Below are 24,382 nucleotides of genomic sequence, written 5' to 3' on the forward strand. Positions count from 1 at the left end.
AATCTGAGGGAACTGTTTTTCACTCTGTGTGCTGGGCTAGGGCTTTTCCACAGGAACCATGCTTCTGTAGACACTCCTGAGTAAACATCTATCTTGCTGGTGTACTTTGAGCAGCAAAACATAGAAGGGTGAAAACACAGGATTTCTTCCTTGTGTTCAAGTCAGGTCAGCCATGTTCCCCACAGTCATACTGCACCATTACATGGGCTGATGTGTTACGCTCTCAGGATCTGCACAAGCAAACACAGCATTTTGGATTGCATTGAAAATGCGTTCTTTGGCCTCTCTGAATGAAGCAGAAAGTGGCTCCTCAATGAGAACCACTGGTTGTTGTTTAGGGATGAGGGAAGTATAAGTGTTTGTTTAGCTGTCCTATCATGACATTTCATTCTGGCAAACCAGAATCTCTGCAGCAAATTAGAGTTTAACAAAGCAGATCCTGTTGGTTAAGCTGATTCATTCCTGCAAAGAAAGAGGTCCCCATGATAACTTCTCTGATACATTTCTGGAAACAGTGAAGTTGCAGGATGCATGGCTGGAGTGGAGATAGAGCTTCCCCTAGCTGCAGAAATGAGTGAAGAAGGCTGCCAGTACTTCAGATCTGGCAAAGTTAATGTACTGCATCCATATATGGATCAACGTCAAACCCAGTAGCATCAGAGAACCAAAAGATAAAAAGTCCTTTTTAGGAACCACTTAGTATTACACAAAAATGTGCAGGATGGCTTAAGGATTATTTTGAGAATAAAAATAAACATAATGAAATGAAAGATGCAGTTTGAGCTACTGCCAAAATACTGTTCTGCTAATGCTGCCTGTAGATCAAAGAACATTAATAAATTACTGAAAGAAAAAGTCCTTCTGAAAAATTAAGAAGAGCATAATAGGATTGTCACAGTTTTAGGGAAAAGTATCTAAAGGCAAAATTAAGAAATCCAGTTACAGATGAAGAATGCCTGCTCTATGTCTCAATACACTTTCTTTGAAAATGGAGATGTCTGACAGATTATGCCTGTTATGCAGATGATAAATAACTTGGAATTTTTCTTACAAGTGGTGCAGCAGTCTCTGAGAACAATAGCTTCTGTTGACATCTGGTTTATGAAAATCCTAATCCTTGAAAACATAGCTAAAAACTGCAGATGGCAGCCCTCAACCTCTGAAAACACTCCTGCAGATTTAACTGAGCACTCCAGTGACTTTGACTATCTATCTGTGTCATCACTGTGATGAGAAACCCTAACGGAGACCAGCTGCTTTAGATACGGCACACATTGATAGTGACAGGCAAAGAATTTGCAGCTCAGATAGACAGAGACAAAGGTGAAAAAAGAGGTTGTGGTGTTCCTGTTTCACAGAGGGAGGGATAAAAGCACAGGAAAGCAAGGAACTGTGGCCTTCTGTTTCTGTGATAGCAGGGGCAAGCTTGCTCCTTCCCATGTGCCCAGCTATCCAAAAGCAGAGGCAGCTGCACTAACACGGAGCTGAATCTCAGTGCAGCTTCTGAATTTGAAAGCTGCTATTGGGCCTCCCTTGAAGCTGACTCTTCTTCAGGCTAAACAAGGCCAGCTCCCTCAGCCCTTCCACTTAAGGCAGGTGCTCCAGCCCAAGACCTCCTTGTTGATCCCCCTCTGGGATGCCTCATCTATCTTTCTGGTAGTAGGTGACCCAAAACTGGACAAAATAAATTCTCTTTCAGATTCTTTGGATTCAGAAATGCACCACTTTCAGTTAAAGAAATTCCTTCTATTGAAGCATTCTTCAAAAGGTGGGTGAGAACTGCAGTATGCAACTGTGAGTTTCAATGCTTTAAAAGGTACAAAAATCTAGTTAATAAAATCTTGGAGTTACTTGTTTTTGAGAATCATTAAATACCTCAAGAGAGTTTTATGGTTCATAAGACTAGAGTTATAAAAATATAAATTCTCTGTATTGGAGCAAACTGAAACTTGTAATTCTTGAGGATTCAATGGTAATATTTCCTGGAGGTCAGTAATTCTCTAATCATCAAGAGCATCACTTTTTTCTACCTTCTTAGAAAAACTTTGTTAGAAAACAGATACTGAGCTAATTGGATGCTCCACTAACTTAATATGGTATTTTTTCCTCTCCTAAACATGATGCTCCACCTCCCAGCTGTATAGGATTGTTTCCTATTTTTAATTTACTAGCATTTTTCATGGTGCAACCTTAATACACTATTTACAACCTCCCCAGCTACATCTGGGTCAGTATGACAGAGAGCAGGGGGATTTTCTTGGCGCTACGCCGAAGGATGAAAAATTTTAAATCCTGCATGTGAACGAATCAGGGACCAATGGAATGCTGATTTGATTGAAGAAAATCCTTCATCACCCTCACAGAAAAATGCAAGGCACTGAAGAGGATGCTGCCACATGCCTCCCCACCAACAGCGCCTGTGAAACTGGAACAAGCCTTCATGCCAGCAATGTGCATGCACAGACAGTGATATCTATCGATGTATATCCTTATATACACAGACATAACTCAGGTGCAGAATTGTAGGCATGTGACATCCCTCCTGGGTGTTGGGGACTTTCCCAAGGAATCGAGGCTTCTCCATAGTGTCTCTTCCTGACTGGCCATCTCTGTGCAGGCATCAGTCTATGTCTGATAGTACTAAAAACAGGCTGAAGAAAAAGGCAGTTGAATTTACAGCAACAAGAGCAAAAGGTTTATATTCCTCAATATTGCAAATGACACGCCTCTGCCAGCAAAGCTCTGAAGCAGCCCTGCACCAGGAGCCGGCTGTCCCCCTGGGAGACGTGGTGGCAACGACATCTAGTGTCAAGAGCTTAGATAGGTTTCAAACCAGGATCTGCTCCACTCCATGAAACCTGTCTTAGCCTTGTTTTCTTCCCAGTATCATACCTCCCCAGCCCCCTTTCCTCCTCCCTCCTCTCCCGCCCCAGTAATCTTTTTAACTCATTCTTATAGCAGATACTGGATTTGAGGTTGCAACCTCCATAGGACATGGCAAGGGTCTAACTTCGGTTATGTATTACCACATGTATGTGGTTGGTAGACAGATGGGACATGCAAAGCAGTGCATCCCCAACTGAAGTTACAATGAAAATAGTTAGCCAGGTTCAGAATCCATGTTGCAGATGACACAGTTTCTCTTTCGTTTGGTTGTAGAAATTATGTCCAGCTGCCAATCTTGATTGTCTCTGCCCACTATTTTATTGTCAGTGGTCTTAAGTGTTTTTATCCATTTAATCTGTCACAAGTGAGGGAGATAAAAATAAAACTATTTCATCTATCAGGATTGTTTCTCATGTTCCCATATATATATGGTGTCAGGGTTGACTGCATCCAGGATGAGGAGGGAGAACTTTGTCTTTAGAAGGGGAGAAAGATTTTCCAGTGGCAGAACTACCACACAAGACAAGAGTATGCCGGGAAGCTATGACCTCTGTAACCTGATACATCTACCTTATAATGTCTAAATAATAAGGTCTTTTTACTGTGTGCTCAGAAGAAATGTGGTGATTTCTATGGGGTTTTGTGATTCTATCAACTTGCGTGTGAGAGGAACAAATGGAGCAAGATTTTCTGCCTGTAGTATCACACCTTTTCTTCCTCTTGTCCTGGAGATGGGCAGACAGTCCAGACAGATTGACTTGATCCAGTGACATAAAAGCATGTGGATTTCTTAGGATCTTTTTAGTGATTATGCCTAAAAAAAGTAAAAATTAAAACCTTAATTTAAAAAATGAAAACAGCAGTTAAACAGCTGAGGTTATTATACTCCTGCTTATACCTACTTGCTCTGAATTTAAAGGAAGGGTAAGCTTGGGCATCATCTTGAGCATTATCTGGAGCTCTTTTTGCCAGAGACTGTAATTTCCAATGCTCATCCCTAGCAGTGACCTTAATGGCTTTTTGCAGTGATCAGGATTCCAGGACTTGCCATTATCTGCACTTTGGATCTGGTTAAGTAAGTGAAGACATGAAAGGAATCCTTCAGCCAGTTATAAATGTTCCTAGACAATGAAGATGCTCCAACTGTGAGAATCTCTCTCTAAAAGAAGTCAAAGGGTAGCTTATCTTCTTGCTGAGAATACATTCCAGTCTCATTAGTAGAGTACCATTATGAGACACAGGTAAGATCAGGTCAAAAATGTGAACTGAAAATAGCTTAGAAGCATAAAGACCAAAGGCAAATATATTTGATCTGAGTGACTACAGCCGCCTTATAAAATTTCCTGCTCAAAAATACAACTTTTTCCAAATGTTATGTCAATGTGCAATGAGAAAACATGAAAAATATCAGCCAGTTATGGTCTAGAGTCTTCTCTTGCAATCAAATGTGACATAATGAAACAGTGAGTTCAGTGAACTGGGAAGGATGCATAAATTCAGTTTATAATGTTCTTGAAATCTGAAGGACTCTGTGACTCGGATTTCAGAGGATGGTATCATTAATCAATGCCTGTCTTCCAGGAGAGTCCTTGTTCAGAATGACAAGAGTCAGAATTTACTCTTCCCCATTGCAATCACTGTTAAATGTAGAGCCAATTACATATGAAATATTTATAGTATCTGCCTGCATCCATTTTTACTGAGACATGGAGATATTACAGTAGGTTTGATGTTTCTGAACTGGTGCTCATTCACTTGCCAGTCTCATCCCTGCTTATGTTGTCTCCTGAGATCTTAGGCTGAAATCCAGGAATTTCTGTTCTTCTTACCAGTCAAAACTGGTGAGTTCATGTTTTGTGACACTGTTCCCAGGGATATTCCTGGTACCCCCCAGGAGTGTACACCTGTCTTCCTGGAGGCAAGAAGTAGCAGAGATATCTTCTCTGAAACTGCTCAATAACTCCAGTTAAATTTAGTCCTTAGAGACCATACCAACAATATAGACAATTTTTGCTGTGTGTATAAGTAGTTATCCTTTTCTACTAAGCCGACTCTATCTTTTAACTTTATTATCAGAATAGTATTATATTCTGTTATTGGTTAGTGGGCTTTCTGCACCTTTTGGGGAAATGGCAGCTTCAGGCTTGCTTGAAGAGCTTTTTGTGGCAGCTGCTAACCTAAATGCAAAGTGTGAGGCTGCCTGCTCCATGCTGGGCAGGGGACACTGCCTGGTAGATGATATTGCACTTTTTCTAGTAGGGCAGGAAAGATACAGGTATTCTTCTGACCCTATTCTCCTTGTCTAGCACTGCCCTCACTTTCAATTCATCTCTCTTCCTGGTACAGAATTAAAATCCACTATACTTTTAGAAATTGCTGACATAAACTTTTTGGTTCCTACAGTGATCAGAAGGTGATGAGAACTCTTATTGGCTGCTGTTTACTCCCCTAAACTGTATTACAGCTGTTGCTGCCAGCCATAAACTGCTGGGTGGTTGATATTTGGATGATTGAAAGTGAGAAGTGTCTGTTTAGCCTTGGTCCATAGAGAAGAGATTAACAACAGCTCTGTCAAATGTATTCCCCTATGCAATTTTACTTCTTAATTCTAAATTTATTCAGGTTTCCAAGTTATCCTGAAAAGAATGGGACAGTGGTATCTGTTAAGTTTTATTGTACGAACAAATGTCAGGATTACATTCATTAATGCCTAGTTATATGCTGCATGTCTTAAAAGTACCCCTCCAGGAGGCAGATTAAGACATAGAAATATTACTAATCGTATTTTACTGAATAAGGAACAAGTTTGTTTAATTCTCTTTCTGAGTATTTGCTTCTGTTCTTTTGTTAATCTTTCAAAAATTATTTTTATCTGAAGAAATTAGGCAGCAACAGTTATTAGCTAATAAAACCTGCCTTAGAGGAATATCCTAAAATATAATTTCCTACTATACATACATGCATTCAAGATTTTTTAATATGTTCATGAATTTTCTTGTAACTGACAACTTCTTAGTATTTCATATATAAGACGTGGTACAGATAACTTGTTTGCCTATATATCTGTTAAGTGCCTGGTCCATTTTGAATTATAAGGCAAAGACTCACATTAGGGAAAAAATTCCCTCTTGCTTGTATCAGACAGCCTAGCTGAAAGTAAAATGGAAAAAGTTGGAGTTAGGTCACAGCAGAATCCAGGACATCAGTACACAGCTTTGGACAAAGACAGCAAATGTTCTGCAGTTTGTGGTATGGCGCTCAACTCATTGTTTTCTGTGTTAACCCTGAACAACTTCTTGAACTATTTGTTATTTGTTTTTCACTGGTGAATCATGAATCCACCTGTCCTTGCGTTGTGTGTCCAGTGCTGTGCTGCAGACTGTCCCTGGCACGGCAGAGTGTGACTCGCCAGCAGCTCGGGATTAACCCTCTCATTGCTGCCCTTCTCTATTGCTTCTGAGAACAGCTCCATCCTGATGCTCAGGCTCATAACATGTCTTTCTGCTCCTTCCCTCCATTCAATTAAATACAGGTTAACCATACCCGCCGTCCTTCAGGTATCTCTCCTCTCTTGCTATAACTTCTTTCCTTGCAGCCTTGCTGGGAACTGTCTCTCTTCACTCCCCATCACTCACAACACAACACTCTGCTACACCTGCCATGGTTTCCCCTTTTTGCCCATTTCCACTGGCTGGTTTAAAAGTCTTATCTTTGTCTTGAAGGCCCTTGTATCTCTATCTCATTCAGCAGTCTGATCTCTCTTGCTCCCTTGCTCCAGTAATGGCTCCAGTCTTTTCTCTGCGTTATTTTCTTACTTTATTTATCTCTGCAGGACTTCTTCCACACTGTATATTTAGAGCCAGACCTGCCATCAGAGGTTCAAAACTTTCCTAAAGAGTATTATACTTTCATGAAGTATTTCTGGGAACCCAAGAGACTCTATAAAACTTCACACATTACCAGTTCTTTAACAATGTGCTAGCGTAAAGGCTTGACTCTCTGGTGTCTCCCTGTCTTAACCTATGTCCATCTGCAGGACTGCAAGCTTTCCAAAGGTCTAGCTCTGACTGTTATCTCTTTTACCTGCCTAACTGCAATGCCTCACAAGTAACTGTGAGAAATCTGGTAACATACTGCTGTAGGTTTTAAGATGCAAGCTGTATTTTTTATTATATTGCATATATGAGCAACCTTTTTTGTTATACTGGGTGACATTTCTTGTTGTGTTGAGATGGTGATTGGGAATGCAAGTGCGGACACTGGGAACAAATTTCAGAATAAAATGTGTTTCTTTGGCAATATTTTTCAATCCCAGGGCTTTTTTTCTGTAAGTGTTCCAGAAAAGGAGCTGAGAGATCTCTCTTGCCCCTGCATTTAAAATACCTTTAAATTTGGGTGAAGTCCTCTGATATTTCTTCCTCACTGACCCCATTGTACATTTATCTCATAGCTGATGATACCTACTCATTAAGGAAGATGATGGCAGGGGTGATGGAACTAGAGGATCTTAAGGTCCTTTCCAACCCAAACCATTCTATGATTCTATAATTCTGATTCTATGATTCTGTGATGTTCATTTGCAGCATGAATGCCGTAGTTTTAACTTATTAAAATATTACCTTTCATCACTTTGCCTATCAGATGAATGTGAGATGATATGTGCATAGGAGAGCCTTGTGACAATTGAAGTGCAATATCCAGTTGTGTTCTGCAGTCTAGGAAAGCATTAATGTTTTCCCCATCTGTTCCCACTTCCATTGTAGCATTTTGCCTGCCACATAATATTAAAATGCTGACAATCTCAAGCCAAACATAGACTGAACGTTTGTTCCTGTTCTTATCATGCTCAAACAGACTTGCACGTGGTTCTTATTTCACCATCACAAATTGAAATAATACACGCTGATTTAGCTGCAACATTCCTGTGTTACTAGGACCTGTAATGTACCTAGTAAACCAACATTTAATGAAAATTAAACTGGATGAAAAGTGTTTTATTTACATTTTTTTTAGAAACAAACAGGAATTTTAACAACAGCCATGAAAGGCAACATTTTACAAAGCTATGGATGGAGAAGAATCTGAATCCAGTGTGTATATATGTACTGGATATATATCATAGAATCATAGAATCACAGAATAGCTAGGGTTGGAAAGGACCTTAAGATCATATATATGTAACATATATATTTGTTACATGTGTATATATATATACACACATGTAACATATTGATGATAAGTAGAGAGCTTTCTTATATTATGTTAGTATTATGTCTATTAAAACAGTAAATAATCAATTAAACATTTTCTTTACTAGCTGCTGTGATTTAATTATAAAATCCTGTCTTTCCCAGCCTGGGGAGTTGCATTCCCAGAGCTGTAAGTGCTCTTTGCTAGAGGCCAGTCAGTAATTGTGAACAATAGGTTCATCCTTTACAGTATGTAAAATACAGAGCTCATTCTCAGTTAAAAGTGTGCAGTCTCAATTCAAAACAATTTTGTGGATCTGTGTATATTTAATATCTGCAATTTTCTCTAGTTCTGGAGTTGTTTTTTAAACTTTGTATTTCTCCATATAAAAATGCAGAAAGCATAAGTTGGGAAGCAAAAAGGTACTTGGTGTATGCTGTTACTGCTGTGAAAAATCAATCTGAAAATACAGAGTTAAACTGTATGAGAGGATGAGAGAATATATATGTATTGTGCTTATCATGCCAGCCCTGGATGTCATTATGTTGGCCTGATCAGTCAGACAGTGTTACATGTAGCATTACAGTACTGGCCTGTGAGTAAAAGTGGGACAGGAGGACAGAGTCGTGTAATCAATGCAAACTCATTTATTATACAAACAAGCATCTCTGCTAGGTCCAGATGGATTTTCCTTATGGACAGGTGGTGGCATAGCCTTCCTTTTGGGCAGATGGGGTGATCAGGCTGATCTGGTTTTAGTAAAGATGAGATCTGGGTTTTTAATCATGTCCTCTCTTCCCCTTTTGGCTGGGTTTGGCTCTCTGCCTTACACGGTTGTGACCCAGCAGCCCTGCCTCACCCCGCACTGGTGCCAGCCAGTTCCTGATGCTGTATATGTGCTCGCATTATACGCAGGGCCAAGTGTAGGTGAGACACCTTAAACACAGCAGTGCTCTAATGGGTCAAATGTGGAGTCACTTTGGCTTAAAGAAAAGTGTTCAGAAGCCAGATCCTGTAGGTAGACTCCAGTCTTTCGTATACTGTATGCTCGCTGCTCATTTTGGACCAAACCAGCCTTTTTAACTTGATGGTATTCTGCTGTTAGTGGTGATGTACATCATCATGCAGCAGTGGCATCATACAGCAATGGCACCATGTAATTAAAATCGTGGATTATTTTCACTCAAGGTTAATGCTCTTCGAGGTACACATCAGATTTCCCCTTCGTTCCGCACTTGTTTGGGGTGAAGTCCCACACCCTCAGAGGTGAAAACTGTTCTAGGTACCTGCCCATATTCTCCCATGCATGTTGCTACCAATGACTACACTGCATCAGGCCATATCCCTGAGTGAAATTCCTGAATAGTCGGTTAACCTTAGGAAAAGCCAGAAACAGATTCTTGAGACACATAGCATGGACATTCTGGTTACCCAAGGATGCTGAAGGGACTGAAGAGCCACCTTCTCACAGGAGAAGAAGGGAAAGGTGTCATTCTTAATTTCATCCGCAAATTTGCTCTCAGAGGGAAAAGGTGTAGTTATTAATTATCTCCATGAGATGGTTCCTGAGGTACCGAGATGGCTGCAATGCAGGGGCCAAATATTAGATTAGTCTCAAGGCCAGTGAACTTTTAGCATAATTCTCCTTGGCAAAACACAACCAAGTGCTGCACAGCACAGCAAACTGCAAAACACACAACCAGCCTCTAAAAAACTCTCAGATTTGATGTTCAGCAAGAGATGGAGCATGGCACAGAGCAGGTAAGGCAACAAATAAGTGTTGAGAACAAGTCAATCAACATTACAACCAGCAACTGCAACTGCTAATGAGGTATAATAACTAGTTCCCCCTGGCATGCTCTGATCAAATCTTGATCTTGTCATTGTCCTGAATGCTCTGTGCCCCATGTTGGGTGCTGAAAAGGACTGTGGTGTGATCACCCTGGATGGTAGCTCAGCCCCACAGAGCTGCTTGCTCACTGCCCTCAGTGGGGTGGGGGAGAGAATTGGAAGGGCAGAAATAAGAAAAGTCACGGGTTCAGATAGAATACAGTTTAATAAGTAAAGGGATTAAAATAGAAAGAAACTAAAAAACCCCAAAATTGCTCTATATGATGTCATACTGTATGGAATATCCCTATGGGGTCAGTTAGGGTAAGCTGTCCTGGCTGTGTCCCCTCGAACCTCTTGCTCACCCTCAGTCTGCTCACGGGGTGAGGAGTAGAAAAGGCCTTGATTCTGTGTAAGCACTGCTCAGCAGTAATGAAAACATCCCTGAATTATCCACAGTGTTTCCAGCACAAATCTAAAACATAGCCCCATATGGGGTGCCCTGAAGAAAATTAAACCCACCCCAGCCAGATCCCATATAATAGTGTAAGTCTGGGCTTATGATGTCTTTTAGATTTAAATTTGGATTTTCTCTTGGCCATAGAATGAGGAGGGTCTTTGGTGATGTCAGGAGAAAATGTTAGAGCCCTTCCTGAAACACGGCCCCGACTGGATCCTACAGTGAGGAACAGAGGATCAGCTCAGGGCTGCACAGCCTGGAATTATCCTTGGATCTGCGTCCCAAGTTGGGAAGCAAAGAGGTAGGTTTGAGCATGCTCAAGGGGCAAAGATACTCAAGTGTCTGCCTTACTGCCTGCTAACACTCTTATTCATACAATTTAACTTGTTTTATTTTTGTGCATGTCACATTTGATTACTGCTTCCCTTCAGAACTGGCAGATGATGCGCACTAGCTGTGACGAATGTGGGTCAAAAGAAACTCTTTCAAGCCTGATCAGTTTTATTCTTTAATTCACCTGAAGTGTGCTAAAATAAACAAAACAAAATATAGCTCATAGTTCTTGTTTGGCTGTTCTGCTTGTGTTGAGGAGATCTTTCTTGGTAAACTAAAGTCTCCAGATTCAGAAAACCACCCTGACTTTTGTGGCCTGACAAGCCACCTGAATTAGGACAATTACAGCAACAACAGTAAGTGTATAAATTTTGAAGCTCATGAAGCATGTAAATCTCTTGTACAGATTTTAAAGAATAATTAAAAACATTTTACCCTGGAAAGCAGGATAAAATACAATATAAATGTACCAGGGTAGATGGCATACGGCTGTCTTGATAGTTCTTTCTTATTTTCTAGGGAAAGGAAACGATATGGATCTCATACAGCTTTCTGTAAACACCATGTTATTGACTCATTTTGTTTTAAAATGTCCTTGACATTTCTGTTCAAGTTGTTAAATATTAGGTAGATGGATGCTGTCAGGGTTTATTAATCAAGTACTCTCCTAGTAGCCTTCCTATAACCCAAAGGCTCTATATGGGAAAGTGCTAGCTAAGGCATAGCAGATGGGAATTAGAACAAGAATGGATAATGAACTGGTGAAAAAGGAGGCAACAGTGGGCTGTGCTGCAATGGAATGTATCAGGTCACAGAGCAGTGACCGAGATAGGCCTGTGACCATCAGTCCTCGGACTGGTCTTGTTTGAAACCTTCTCTTACGACTGTGACTCAGTAAGTACTTCAAAATGAAAAATTCTGATTGCATTGGACTTCAATGCATTGTCAAAACATAAGAGGGACAGAATTTCACAGAGTAAGAACTAAACAACCTTTGCTACTCTACAGTTAAAGCTGGCATGAAAGTCACAGCACAAAATTGAAGTTCAAGGTCTTGTACTCAGGTCTTGTCAGATGCAAGTCATCCTTCACAAGTAAGAGAGGAGCTATGTTAAGGTAAGAATAAAGTTGGCCTCAAAAAAGAGATATATACCCTTGTCATGAAAATACTTAAGAAAATGTCTTGTGTGCTTCTGTGCTGGGTCCCTCTGAGTCCACCTGCAAGGAGATCCCAGGGAAGCAGGTTCTCATCTGTTCAACAGGATGCTTCAGCCAGGGGAGTCTACTCAGAGCAAACAGTGGCTTTTGAAGGCATGCTTATATCACCCTAACCTCTTTAGCAGGTGTTTATTGGTTGGAGTGGATAAGAAGAATTAACCATTAGGCTTTTGAAGCATCTATATTGGATCTAGATCTCCAACCACAAAAATATAATTTCTCTTAGAGATATGACAGCTATTTTTGATCACTGGACATACAGCTGTAATTATTTCTCTCCTTAAAGTAATATAATAGCATTAAAAGAATAGGGTTTTTTGCCTAGTTATACAGAATGAATGGGATGAAATGCCTGATCTGTATGGTAACACACCTTCAGATGTACCCTCGATCTTGCAGCACATTACTGTCTTCCAGTCAAACTACAAGTTCTCTGAACCATGTAAACTGTCATTAACTATTTGGAAGAAGAAGAATGATGTTTTGCGAAAAGGACAGAGAAATAGTCCCCCAGTGCCGACCTTCCTTGAACTGAGCAATGAAGAAAGAGCTCGTCTTCCCTTCCTTATCCTTTCTGAGCATTTTTCTTTATTGACATTGAAGATTTGCCAGAGTATAAAAACTGGTAAATTTTGTGAAATTAAAAATAACCCATCTTTGTGGCTTTGAAACTATAATTTGTATTTTGCTTATGGGCAGGGACAAATGGTGGAAAGGTGGAAAAAACTGCCCACAAAACTGTCAGGCGATAGAGCTTTCCTCAAACATAATCACAGTTGCCCTAGTTTATTACTCGTGGTATTTGCAAATGGGCTTACATTGTAACAGTAGCACTCTGCAATCCCTTGATAGAAATATTGCTGGCAGAGATGTTTTTGCTCTGTAGACAAATCAAACCTGCCTTCTGTTATACAGTAATTACTTTCTGAAACCCTGTACTATTTAAAAATAAATAAATAAATAAAATATCCACCTTTGAATTCCAATCACCAGAACTCTTTACTCCTTTGTCTGCTGACCCCAAGAATGAATTGTAAGTGCCTTCTCATCTTGGCTGGATCCGGAAAACTATAAAATTTTAAAACAAAATAAGGAATGGTTAGTCACGATCACAAGCTTCATTAGATTCTTTCTTCATTATACTTTTTTTCCTTAAAAATAATGAAAGAAACAGACTAGTTTGCAAGAAATACACCTAGAAAAGGCAAGAAATATCATTATTATGGTTATATCTCACTTCCTCATCAATCCTTTCCTGTTACAGATCTCTTCTACCACCTTATGGTGTTTCTAGTGATGCTTCTTCTCCACAGACATGCGCTGCATGAGCTGCTGGTGAGCAGCAAAAGGAGATGGGACCAGAGACAGACACATTTGGCAAGGCAGCTTGAGCGGGGTGGAGTACCCAGGTCTGAGCTGAATTGTGGATCCTGTGTGCGTGGGTTGGGGTCACTGTGGATGCTGGTCTGGGCAATTAAACCCTGTTAGTGCCCTCAGGGGTCTCTCAGTTTTCTGTATTATTATTATTATTATTAATAATAGTAATAATTCACCCTTTCTCTTCTCCTTTATTCTCAACCCTCTCCTTAATGCCTTAAACTCCTTAAAGTTCGCTTTGATCTCTTCCAGCAGTGTCAGCTAGCTTGTGTTCAGGTCTCACAAAATGCTGGTCTGTTTGCTACACCTCAGCTGTGGATGTTGGAGGGAAATTAGCTATACAGAGACCATTGCTATAGCAGACTGGTGACCGACAACAGAAAGGCCTGAGAGCCTGCAAGCCAATGGATTACAGTGACAATTTCCATGTATCTCATAAAGTCAGTCACAGCCCCTGAGGCTCCTTTTACCTTCTGCAAAGCAGCAGCACTCCACTGACCAGCAGAAATCTCCCATCTCAACCCCTCCCTGCTTCATGGAGGATGAACTCTCAATGCTCAGGACTGTCTGCCAGAGGAGGAAGGGGAATAATTCCGCCCTGATCCTGAAAATAATAAACTAGGTGAGCCTGATGCTTAGCAAAGGAGCAGTCACAAACACTGTTCTTCGCCTGTGCCCTTACTTAGTGTATGCCCAGAAAACCACTGCTAGGGCTGACATTATGGTTTATTCACTATAAAATGACTGATGAACACTGGTGGGAAAACTTGTTTTACACAGGGAAAAATGGCAAGAATCCTGTATTCTGACCCACTGGGAGAGGGGATTTGCATTGCCATATAAAAGAGGAATGTCAGATTAATTAGAGCTTTGGGCATTAATTATATTAGGGTTGATAAAAGCTGCACAAGAATGATGTGTATATTTTCACTGATGAGCATTCAGTAACTGAAATCTGTGAGCCACAGCTACTTATTTCATTCATAGATTGTCTGAAACATGTCCAACACATTCAAGCAAAGGATAGTATTATGTATTACAAGCTTGATTTGAAAAACAGTTGAAGAAATATCCTTTGGACTCCATTCTTTGCCCTTGCTGCATTTTGTAGTGTGGAGGTGTGTAAACCACATAGTCCATAGTCACCTGTGGTACATTTAATGGTACCTCACTCAAAACGATGACAGTCCTATTCCTGTACATAATATATTAAGCTGGTACTTTGGTAATAATTTCACTTCTCTTGGTCACTTCTTTTAGAAGTGCTGCATCTTCATAGGCATAGCACACAAAATATTCTGAATGTTCTTAGGGAAAGCTATCCATATTGCAATCCATTGTGGCATTGCTTATTAATATTGTAAAAACAGACATACTACTCATAACCGATGTTCAGAGGATAAACCTGTGCTAGTACAGCACTGGATGTTTCTGTACCGGTTGCTGGTTTTTGTAATTGATATATCATTCTTAGTATGTATTGTCTGAATAAAACATTAATTAATTAATCCATTTTTTTGATTCTCTGGATTACTGGGGTAGTAAAAGAAACTGGCAAGGCAAGAGTAAAGGAATGTTTGCATACCTCCCATAGTGAAAATCAATAATGTACATGTGATGAAGATGTCTAAAATTTCCAGGAGTTGTTGTCATGGCTCATGACACCATGACTCATGTTTCCTCTTTCACATGCAACTCTGGAAAGGCAAGACATTAATGTAGCCTATCTTTGTCCTAATGAGTAGTCAGGAGTCCGAAGTCATATTATTATCCAGGAACAGTGTGGAGCAGGATGCATTTTAACTAGTAGCATCTGGTCCAAAGAGGCCTGAATTCAAAGCTTATATATTTGGACTCACAAAACATCCCTCACATTAACTATTATAGCATGTAAAAAATGCATCTTTCCTGTCATAGTTTACCATTAGCAGGAAGAAGAATGTCATCATAATTGCTACAGTCATTATTCCCATAGTTATAATTGCTAACTGGTTACTGGAGTCACTGGTTGTATTCGGGACAATTACAGATGGCATACATGAATAATCTACTGCCTGTTTTGGAGATGAGATACCTTGTAGTGTAGTCAAAGACTAGTGCAGTGGCTAGTGTGGTCTATAAAATACTGCAATTCCTCTTTCCTGGTTTCACTGTCTTTCATAGCTAGGCCTCATGGTGAAATATCCTTGTAGTATCTGTAACTTTTTCAATTTGCAAGGTCATAAATATTTTCTTCCAGCACTGGAGAGTTGTTTGAAGTGGATTTAAGCCTCAAAATGTATTTATTTTTCTCTATTATTTTTTGCACACTCCTATTAAATGGTCCAGGAACAAGCCTCCTGATTTATAGAGCCATACCACACATCAGTGGTCTGATTTCCTGGATAGCCTGCATTTCGCTAGTTCAGCAAAGTAAGAATGGGAGCAGAAGTGCCAAGAAGCACTGCTCCTCATTAAAATTCTAACCTGAGGAGCAAGTTGAACTAGTGAGGTGCCACAATAGCAGGGTTATGCCATGTCCAGGTATGTTTCTCAGAAGAGGCTTTAATCTTTTATTTTTATGGTTAACTTATACTGGAGCAACCACAAAACTCTAAGACTAGAGTTGGCTCATATGTGCATGTCTTGAAACCTGGCTCAAGCAGGCTTGTTGGTCTACTGTAGGTTTGACATTATTGTGGTAGTTTCTGGTACTATGTCATGCTCCATTTTATGCATTCCCTGTTTAAACAATGAATAAGCAGCAGAATGTGTTACAATTCACAATCAATCAAATCCATTTTCTATAGTTGTATGGGTTACATTTGACATTATAGATGTGATTGTATATGAATTCTGTACTTAAAGAGGTTTGATTTGATTCTTTTTCAGACTGTCACTTCATATTTCTGAATCTCTGCTTCTAAATAAAAATCTTGTATAAGATATCATTAGTCATCATATCTAACATTCTTCAAATGTACAAATCAGAAGCTTATATTATTTTTCTTTTTTATTCATTAGCATTATAGCTGTCAGTCCTCACCAAATTTGGTGCAAGCATTAGGGTATTGTAATTTCTCAGAGATATAAAAACACCACCCACCTCCTGTTATTATTTTTAATTTTTTAACTCATGCTATAAACATTTGTCATAAAGCTATTTGGCCCAGGAAACACCTTCTCACTTATCTTAATTTGACCTATCTCATATTTTTGGTTTTGTAGCAGTTTTCTAAGAACACAGATTTCTTTGTAATATTGTGCATTTCAAACAGTGACCGATTTGGCATGGTTGCTTATTTAAATACATTTATGTGAATGCATAATCTCCCCATATATCAATATATCTGAATATCTATATCTCTCTATATAATATCTGTTGAAGGTTTTGATCTCTACGCAACTGATTCAGTATTCTCCCCCATTTACTTGTTTATTTATGTTTCTTAGACTACAGAGAGTGTTTAAGTAAGTTTGCCTAAAATTTTGCTCCTCTCTTGAACTGCAAGATTGGTTGCATTGCTGGTCAAAATAACAAGTAGCTGTAGTCAGTTTCTAAGAATATATTTACTGCTTCTTTCCATGAGTCACATCATTTGTCATGTAAAAATTTGCTATTGAATTTTATGGGCAAATTGGGAAGATCTTCATTTCTGCACTTCGCTATGTATTGGGGTGTGATCAGAAATTACAAAACTCCATCCATGTTTAATTTTTGAAAGATATCCTAAAGAAATTTGGAGGAGTTCAGTCTTTTTATCCCCATTTGACATTTTGTGGTATATGTTTCTGCCATGCAGAGAATAGAAATAGTGCAAGAGAAGTTTTGCTACAGAGCATTTTCTTTGCTTTAATGGGATTTTGTCTACTGTATTATTTTCTGTTTGTCAAATCTCCAAATACACAGAATAATTATTACCTGTGTGAGTTATTTTTGAAACTTTCAGTTTGAAATTCAGGGATATGTATTGGTGCACAGGATTAGCTGTCTCTTTGAGGAGCTGAGGCGCTCTAGCCAGGTCCGTTTCTCATTTCTAGAAGGATATATGGTTTCTCATTGTCTTCTGCATTAAGACACCTGTAACCGTCTTAGACACTGCTCCTTGTAGCATTCTTGCAGGTGACATAGGACCAGCAATGAGGCGATTTGCTCAAATTAACCAACAAGCCCATCAGACAAAAGAAAAGTCCCCAGGATTCCTGTGCATAGAGTCCCAGTGACTACATTGCACAGCCTGCTCTAAATGTCTGTATGTTACTATCAGACAGTATTCAAACACTGAATCAAGCCAATTCTTTTTTTCCAGAATAATTGGCACTGATGTTAGCATAAATTTTGAGGTAGCTTCTGTAGATCCAGTATTATGCATTTATACCTGCGTTCCCGTGGGTTAAGGGATTGTTCTATAAAATGATTGTTCTGTAAAAGGTCTCACACTCAAGACACCAAGGTAGTTCACCCTGTGTAATTAATTGGTTGACAGTGTAATGCTACAGGAATGTTGTAATTTTGGAAAACATGCTTAAATGCAGTCTTAAATAGCAGCTGTCAACATTAAATGTTGTCTTATGTTGTCTTCGCTGTAAGCTTCCTAGGAGAGAAGTGAATAATAACTCCATATATACATGAGCCCTGCTTGAGGGCTTGTCACTACTGTGCCAAGCAGCAGCAACCACTGTGCCCTCACCTCCTTGGTCAAGGCTGAAGCCCTACTGCAGGGGAGAAGCTCAGACCATTCCTCAGGCACTGCTTGCACAGTGTTGCCATGGATGTGTGCGAGCTACCTACACTGCTCTGAGCTGCCTGTTGCCAGTGTTGCAGCACATCTGGGGGAAATTTTCCTCTGTGCTCTCCATGCACATAATTAGAAGGGGAATTTGCCCAGCAGTGCTGCTTAAATGGTGAGTCCTGATGCTCTGAGGCTCACGGCGGGACTGACAGACACTCGTGAAGTTTCAAAAGGCTGTAAAAAGACAGACATAATTTTAAGAAATGACAGTCAGTGTTCAGGGGTCTCACAAGGACAGAGGACCAACAAAAATTATAATTATTCTCTCAAAAGGCTTTAGTAACTTGACAGTGCATTGTTCCTTCTTGTGCTCTTTCACTGCATGTTTTTGGGAGCTTTGAATTCTGCTCTGAACCACATCCTTTATGTGCTGACACCAATACAATTGCCATTCTGAACATAGGCACAAGATGCAGTAAGATGGCTCTTCAGCATCATGGCCTCAGAAGACAGCAACATCTCTTGATCAGTTTACCATCTAAGCCACAGCTATACATGATGGGACACGTATTGCAGCTCAGTCTCAATACAGAGGCAGTTGTAGCTGAAGAGTGTGAACGCCAAGCGGGAGGGCAGCATTGCAGGCCTTGGAAGAGCAGTGTTGCACCTGCATGTAATTGTTTTCAACTCTGGAGATGAGATGAGGAGATGAGATGACCTCACCAGGGCAGTCTGCATTCAAGTATTCAAGTATTTCTGATGTTCTTTCAGTTTAGTGCATCATCTGCATAGTGAAGATTTGTGAAAGTCAGCTTTCCAATTACTCTTCCTGAGCCTGGGTCACCTACCCAAGGTGGGTCAGCATGGCAAAATAATAAAGAAGGATGTAGGAGAAGGCTTCAGCTGCTCCCAGTTCTCTTCCTTTCTCCCACATCTCTTTTTTTGCCCTATGAAGCAAGATAGCTACATTTAGCAAGAAACTAGCTTTCTGTGCCTTGTAGCAGCATGTGCGAGTTCTCCACAAAGACTATACATGTGGTTTTTGAAACATGCTCTGCCTGTGTCGTATTGAGGCCACAGCATATGCTCCTTCCCTATCTGTTAAAGGGAAAGGAAGTAAACAACCACACAAATATGAGAACTGTCATGCTGAGAAATCAACCCATGGCACAGAAGGATAATTTAAGCATTGTCCCAAGAGTGATTATTATTCAGACCATTTACAAGAAATCGGCTACAAGTGCAGGGTATAAGTTATTTTCATTTATAGGAATGGCAGGCTGAGCTTTTAGAGAATAGCTGTGAACTAGTCTGCATTGTCATTCTGAGGAAAAGGCAGCTGGTGGATCTCAGATTCAGTCTTTTAATTTCTCTAAACTTCAGCATTTTTGACTTTTTGTAGTACTAATCTATGCAATTCAGTGTTCTGTTGCTGTGACCGAAATAGAGAGGAAAGTGACATCCAGGAGACATTGATTCATTGAGACTTGCAAGAAAATCTTTAAAAAAGGAGTCTAACAAGGGATCTAGCTTTCACATCACTCACATTATCTGAATGAAATTCCCTTTAGCTGATGAAATATTTGAATAAAACATATTGTTGGCAAGGCTAAAAGTAGTTTAAAAATCCTGGCTGTCAAACAGGGATCGACAAGACAGGGAATACAAGGCAGAAAAATTTGGTGTGTCTTCAGAATGAAATTATACCACAACAATATCTATCATCAAGAAGTTTTCTAGCCAAATCCACCCACAGTCCTATGACAAGAAATGGACTAGATTTCAAAGGCTATGAAACTCTGCCTAGTCTGAGCTTGAAAACAGGCTGTAAGTCACATAAGAGGAAAGATTCAAAGCATAGTAATAACTTCTACTATTCTGAAATTATTTAGGACAGACAGAGATTATCTTTCCCTGTTAAGAAGCAAGTAAATCTCACAATTTGATGTATTGCAAACGTCAGATTCGAAGATGTAATTGTGAACTAAAATACTGTCCTCAAATAAATTGAAATCTTGGGCAGTTTTACAGCATTTCAGCTGAGTGTTGCAGTGTAACGAACCTTCTGAGTGTTGTTGATTCCAGAAGAATTGGGTCATTATGGAAAAAAAATTAAGCTAACAACCATACAACAACCCATAGAAAATAGTAAAGACAAATCCATCCTGCCTAACTGAAAAATCAGTTCATGCCGATGTTTAACCTTATGGGAAATGGACACTTAGTACTGTATTGTAAATGGTGCTGTTTTAAGAAATGGTTAATCAATAGTTGTATTACACATTCCAGAACACAGAGCCAGAATGGGTTCCAGATGGGCTGGGAGTAGGAGGTCTGGTAAAATAAAAGACATCTTGAATTCCAGTTTGGAGGAACTAGTCTTGTTTGTTAACTGCATTAAATACTGCAAATGTTTATTTATTGGTAAAGAATGATGTAGAAAGATTTGTTCTGATGGCATTTCTCCAAACAATCTTTTAAAGAAAGGAAACCCACATTTTTAGCTCCCTTTAAGCTCAGCAAAAAATGGCCCTTTTTAGCTTTCTGTTTTCCACCAAGGTTAAAGTGGTACCTCTGCTAAATTATCTACTTCTTTCTGTGCAAAATTTCCATTTTACCAAAGTTCCAACCTGCCAACAATAGAAGGATTTTAGCATTTATCAGACAAAAAAAAAAAAAAAAGAAACTATAATCTAGACACATTCATGGGGGAGTTCAACTGTAAAATATGAAGGCCATATTACACTAACTTCTACCTTTGACCTCTTGGTAGCAGAAATTGATATTTGCATATATACATGGGCCAAAAATGCTCATTCAGGTAGGGTTTTTTATTTCCTTGCAGTGTTTACTGAAGCTGGTAAGGATTTGGCAATAAAGGAGATGGCTGATGTTTCCAGCTGGCATTGTAATAGAACATTATAAGAGTAACCAAAGGTCAGCTATTCCATCTGAAAATGTTTGCTTTTGTTTTAGCAGGCTCCAGTAGAGCTGGTAACACATCACATCCTGCTCTGCCAGGGCAAGCCCATTTCCTGCCAGGATCCCCGGGGTTTCAGAAGTAGCTCAGGCATCTTACAAATCATCTGACGTCTAGGAGAATAATCTAACATCAGGCTCTATAATTTACATTTTCTAATTACTATAATTTGACGTCTATTTAAAGTTATATTGCTTCTCTCAGTAAGAAGTCTGTATCTGCAACTCTGTGCAAAGGAACGATCTCCCCTCAGTGTTAGCAGATCAACTGACTGCTGCCACAGCTGCCATTTGAGTTAGTCATTGTGATGTTAATCTGTATCTTCTTGACCATCTTCCCCAAATAGTGCTGCCTCTGTTTCTGCCTCACTTTGCATTTATTTTAGATTTGTTTTTCACTTTTTTAATTACTGGTCATTAACTGCAAATTTTGCCTCATGGTTGAGCCATGTTTTGTTGTTTGGTGCTGTTGGGGGGGTAAATAAAAGAATTCTGATATACCTACCTCTCATTCCAGTCTTCTCTTTGAAGAAGTAATTGAATTATCTGTTTTATGCCTCACACCTCAATCAGTGACTTTAATCGTGACAACTTTCCACAGCTACATCCAGATTGCAAACATTTATTTGACATTTTTGTCCTCATCAAGAAGGTTTTCAATATTCAGTTTTTATTTAATAGCAATCCTCTTTTTCAAATGCACTGCAGCTTCAGTTTTATCATTTGGACAGAATTATGGTTAAGGTTTGGTTCTATTCCAAACAAAAATAGATTCCTCAAGCTCTATTCTTGCACTGGTCTGACTCGTCAAATGCAACTGGTTGCTATTTACAGCTGGCTGGCAGTTGCGATACATTTGAAGCCTTCACTGTTGCAGTGTGTCACTGACAGGAAGCTTTTAGCAAATATCCTGGATGGAGCCATAACAAAAAAGTTTAGTGATTCAGTCAATACTCAGCACACAGCATCTCATCTCTTGAGTCTGTTAGGTCCTGTGCTGCTGGGAACTCCTTCATGCTGCTGAGGTAGCAGGGCTGAGCACACCCACCAGAGCAGTAACACCAGAAAAATGATGTAAAGACAGAGAACAAAAAGCATGGGATCAGGCTCCTGCTGTCTTCCAAAGAGCCTGCACTGGAAGTAGGACAAAGCAGTGCAGTGGCAGAGGCGCAGGCACAAAGCAACCTCGTGGCCTGCTACCACTCTGAACCATTTCTCCTGCAGTTTTTCAACAGGGTATGAGCTGGGACACATTTATAAAATAATATTTATGTTATTCAGAATATAAGGTGAAACCAAGAGGATTTCCTTTGTATTGACTGGATATGACATTTATCTTTTCAAATATTGTTCTCCTATTGATTAGCAAACAGTTTATAATGTATTACTGTATTTTTCTTATAACTACCGGAACTTTAATTCTTTTTTTTCAATATGAAACATATGAAAGGATTTTGTCCTATTTAATTGTCCTTTTTCCAAGAAGCCTTTTCTTTCACATAGAGAAAAAAGGTTAAACATGAAGAAAGTAAGTGATGTTTCTTAGACTTTGTTTCTATTCTGATTTTGTTTTTCACTATTACAAATATGAGACAACTGTCATTTGAATTTAACATGCTGGCTCTTTTCTTTTGTTCACTCTATTTTTTTATAGAGGCACATGCTCTATTCTTTTGTTCATATGCTAAGTTCAGGCTGTAGTTCTACCGAAAATAAGAAGCAATGGGAAGTTTTAGCTTGGTTTATATTTTTGTATGGTTTTAGTCTAACTCGAGCCATAAAAACTGTCCCTTAATTTAAATGTAACAAGTTTTTTGCCTACATTCCAATTACCTATTCTGCTTTGTGTTGCATTTTAACATTGTGAGCTTAGATTAGTATAATTTCATTAGATACCTGGATTTCATTTCCAATGCTGTTACTAAATCTCTGTATTATTTAGTGCTTATATGTACTTCTTTTAAAGAGGTGATGTGATAAGTATTAAAGTCATGACTGCTTACTGCAATCAACTCAGTAATGAGTGCAATAATGATTACTGTATAGAAAGTAGGAGAAGAATTCTTAATGCATTCTCACAATTAATGAATAAAGTGTGCTAAGCTGTCTGTCCCCGGGGACTGCTGGGTATCAGGCACAGTCCTCAGTGTATTACACTAGCCCAGAGAGCTTCTGCTAATCACTAGAAGAAACGTCTGTCTTTGACCCATGTGATCCCAGATCTTAAACTGTCCTGAGTAGCTTTTGTGTAAAACCACCCTATTACCAGCTGAATATCCTGCAACAGTCTGTTGGGAAATAATGTCCTCATCGAAAATTCCAGTTTCCGGCTTTTAAGGAATATAACCGCCACAGGAATAAAGTTGTATAATATTATCCAAAGGCTGACATCACATTTCACTTGATTTAGATTAAGATACGTGGAGTGTAAAGTATTTATTTGCAAATCTCAAACAGTCAGAACTGCTACACGGTTACAAGTGTTTGTAAAAGGCATCAGTAGAAAAAAAGGGAAAGAAAACTGTGCTTTAATCTTCTTATATAAAAAATTAAATCTAAAGTCTGCTTGCAATCAGCCAACCTATTGTAGGCTCTTTGCTGGCCCCAACAGTCAGGAACCTCTCTCTTCATCCAGGCTTTATGTCAAAGGTTACATTTATCAGAACAATTCTCCTTTATCAGTCCTTTCCTTGAAGTTCTCTAACATACTTGGAGATTTCTTATGACACTTCTCCCCTAAAATAAGGACTGTCTCATCTCTCTCAACAAAGATCATTTTGGCAGATATATCCTGCATTTCATTGTTGTATTATGTTGGTTCTTAATATTAAGAAGTAAACATTCCCCAACTTCTACTCCAGTGCAAGTGTGTGTACCTGATGAGCTATAAAGTTCGTGTATTTGACGAGCATCCTTAATAGAAACATGCAGATGAGGTTCACCCATGCAGTGCATCACTGGCTCTTAGCTGTGAACAGATAGTATGGGAGCTGCCTAATCTAGGGTGATATTAGCATTATAATGACTGAATTCCAGAGCCTATCATTGAAAGGTGCGGTAATAAAAGTATAACTTCATATGAAGCAAACTTCTAGGTGTACATCAGGCATAATGCCAGAAACAACCTTAAGAAAATAATTAGGGAAATAATGATGGGTGCTGCAAAGGAGAGACTGCAGGAAATTTCTAGGAGCTTAGCTACTAAAGCTCTCAAAGAGTGTCATGGTTCAAGGAGCACCTGAATATTTTGCTCTACTGTCAGAATAGTCCTACAGGAGGAAATAAGGTTCCCTTTACTTCACCAGGAAGACTATTTCATGATACACAAGAAGTCTTTTAGGCAGGCAACAAAATCCAGTCCATTCAGCAATGGGATACACTATATATGGCATATTTT

General features: G+C 39.3%; 1 long non-coding RNA gene across 1 annotated transcript in view; it reads right to left on the reverse strand.

Annotated features, from left to right (window-relative positions):
* Nucleotides 1–2,321: 2,321 nt before the first annotated feature.
* Nucleotides 2,322–24,382, reverse strand: part of LOC115610576 — a 36,384-nt gene continuing 14,323 nt past the window's right edge. Inside the window, exons 2-3 of the long non-coding RNA XR_003992282.1 lie at nt 12,891–12,985; nt 2,322–3,700 (exon numbers count right to left, since the gene is read on the reverse strand). This is a non-coding gene — a long non-coding RNA (uncharacterized LOC115610576). The remainder of the gene's footprint in view (nt 3,701–12,890; nt 12,986–24,382) is intronic.

The sequence above is a fragment of the Strigops habroptila genome, chromosome 7, assembly GCF_004027225.2.
Source record: "Strigops habroptila isolate Jane chromosome 7, bStrHab1.2.pri, whole genome shotgun sequence".
Lineage (NCBI taxonomy): Eukaryota > Metazoa > Chordata > Aves > Psittaciformes > Psittacidae > Strigops > Strigops habroptila.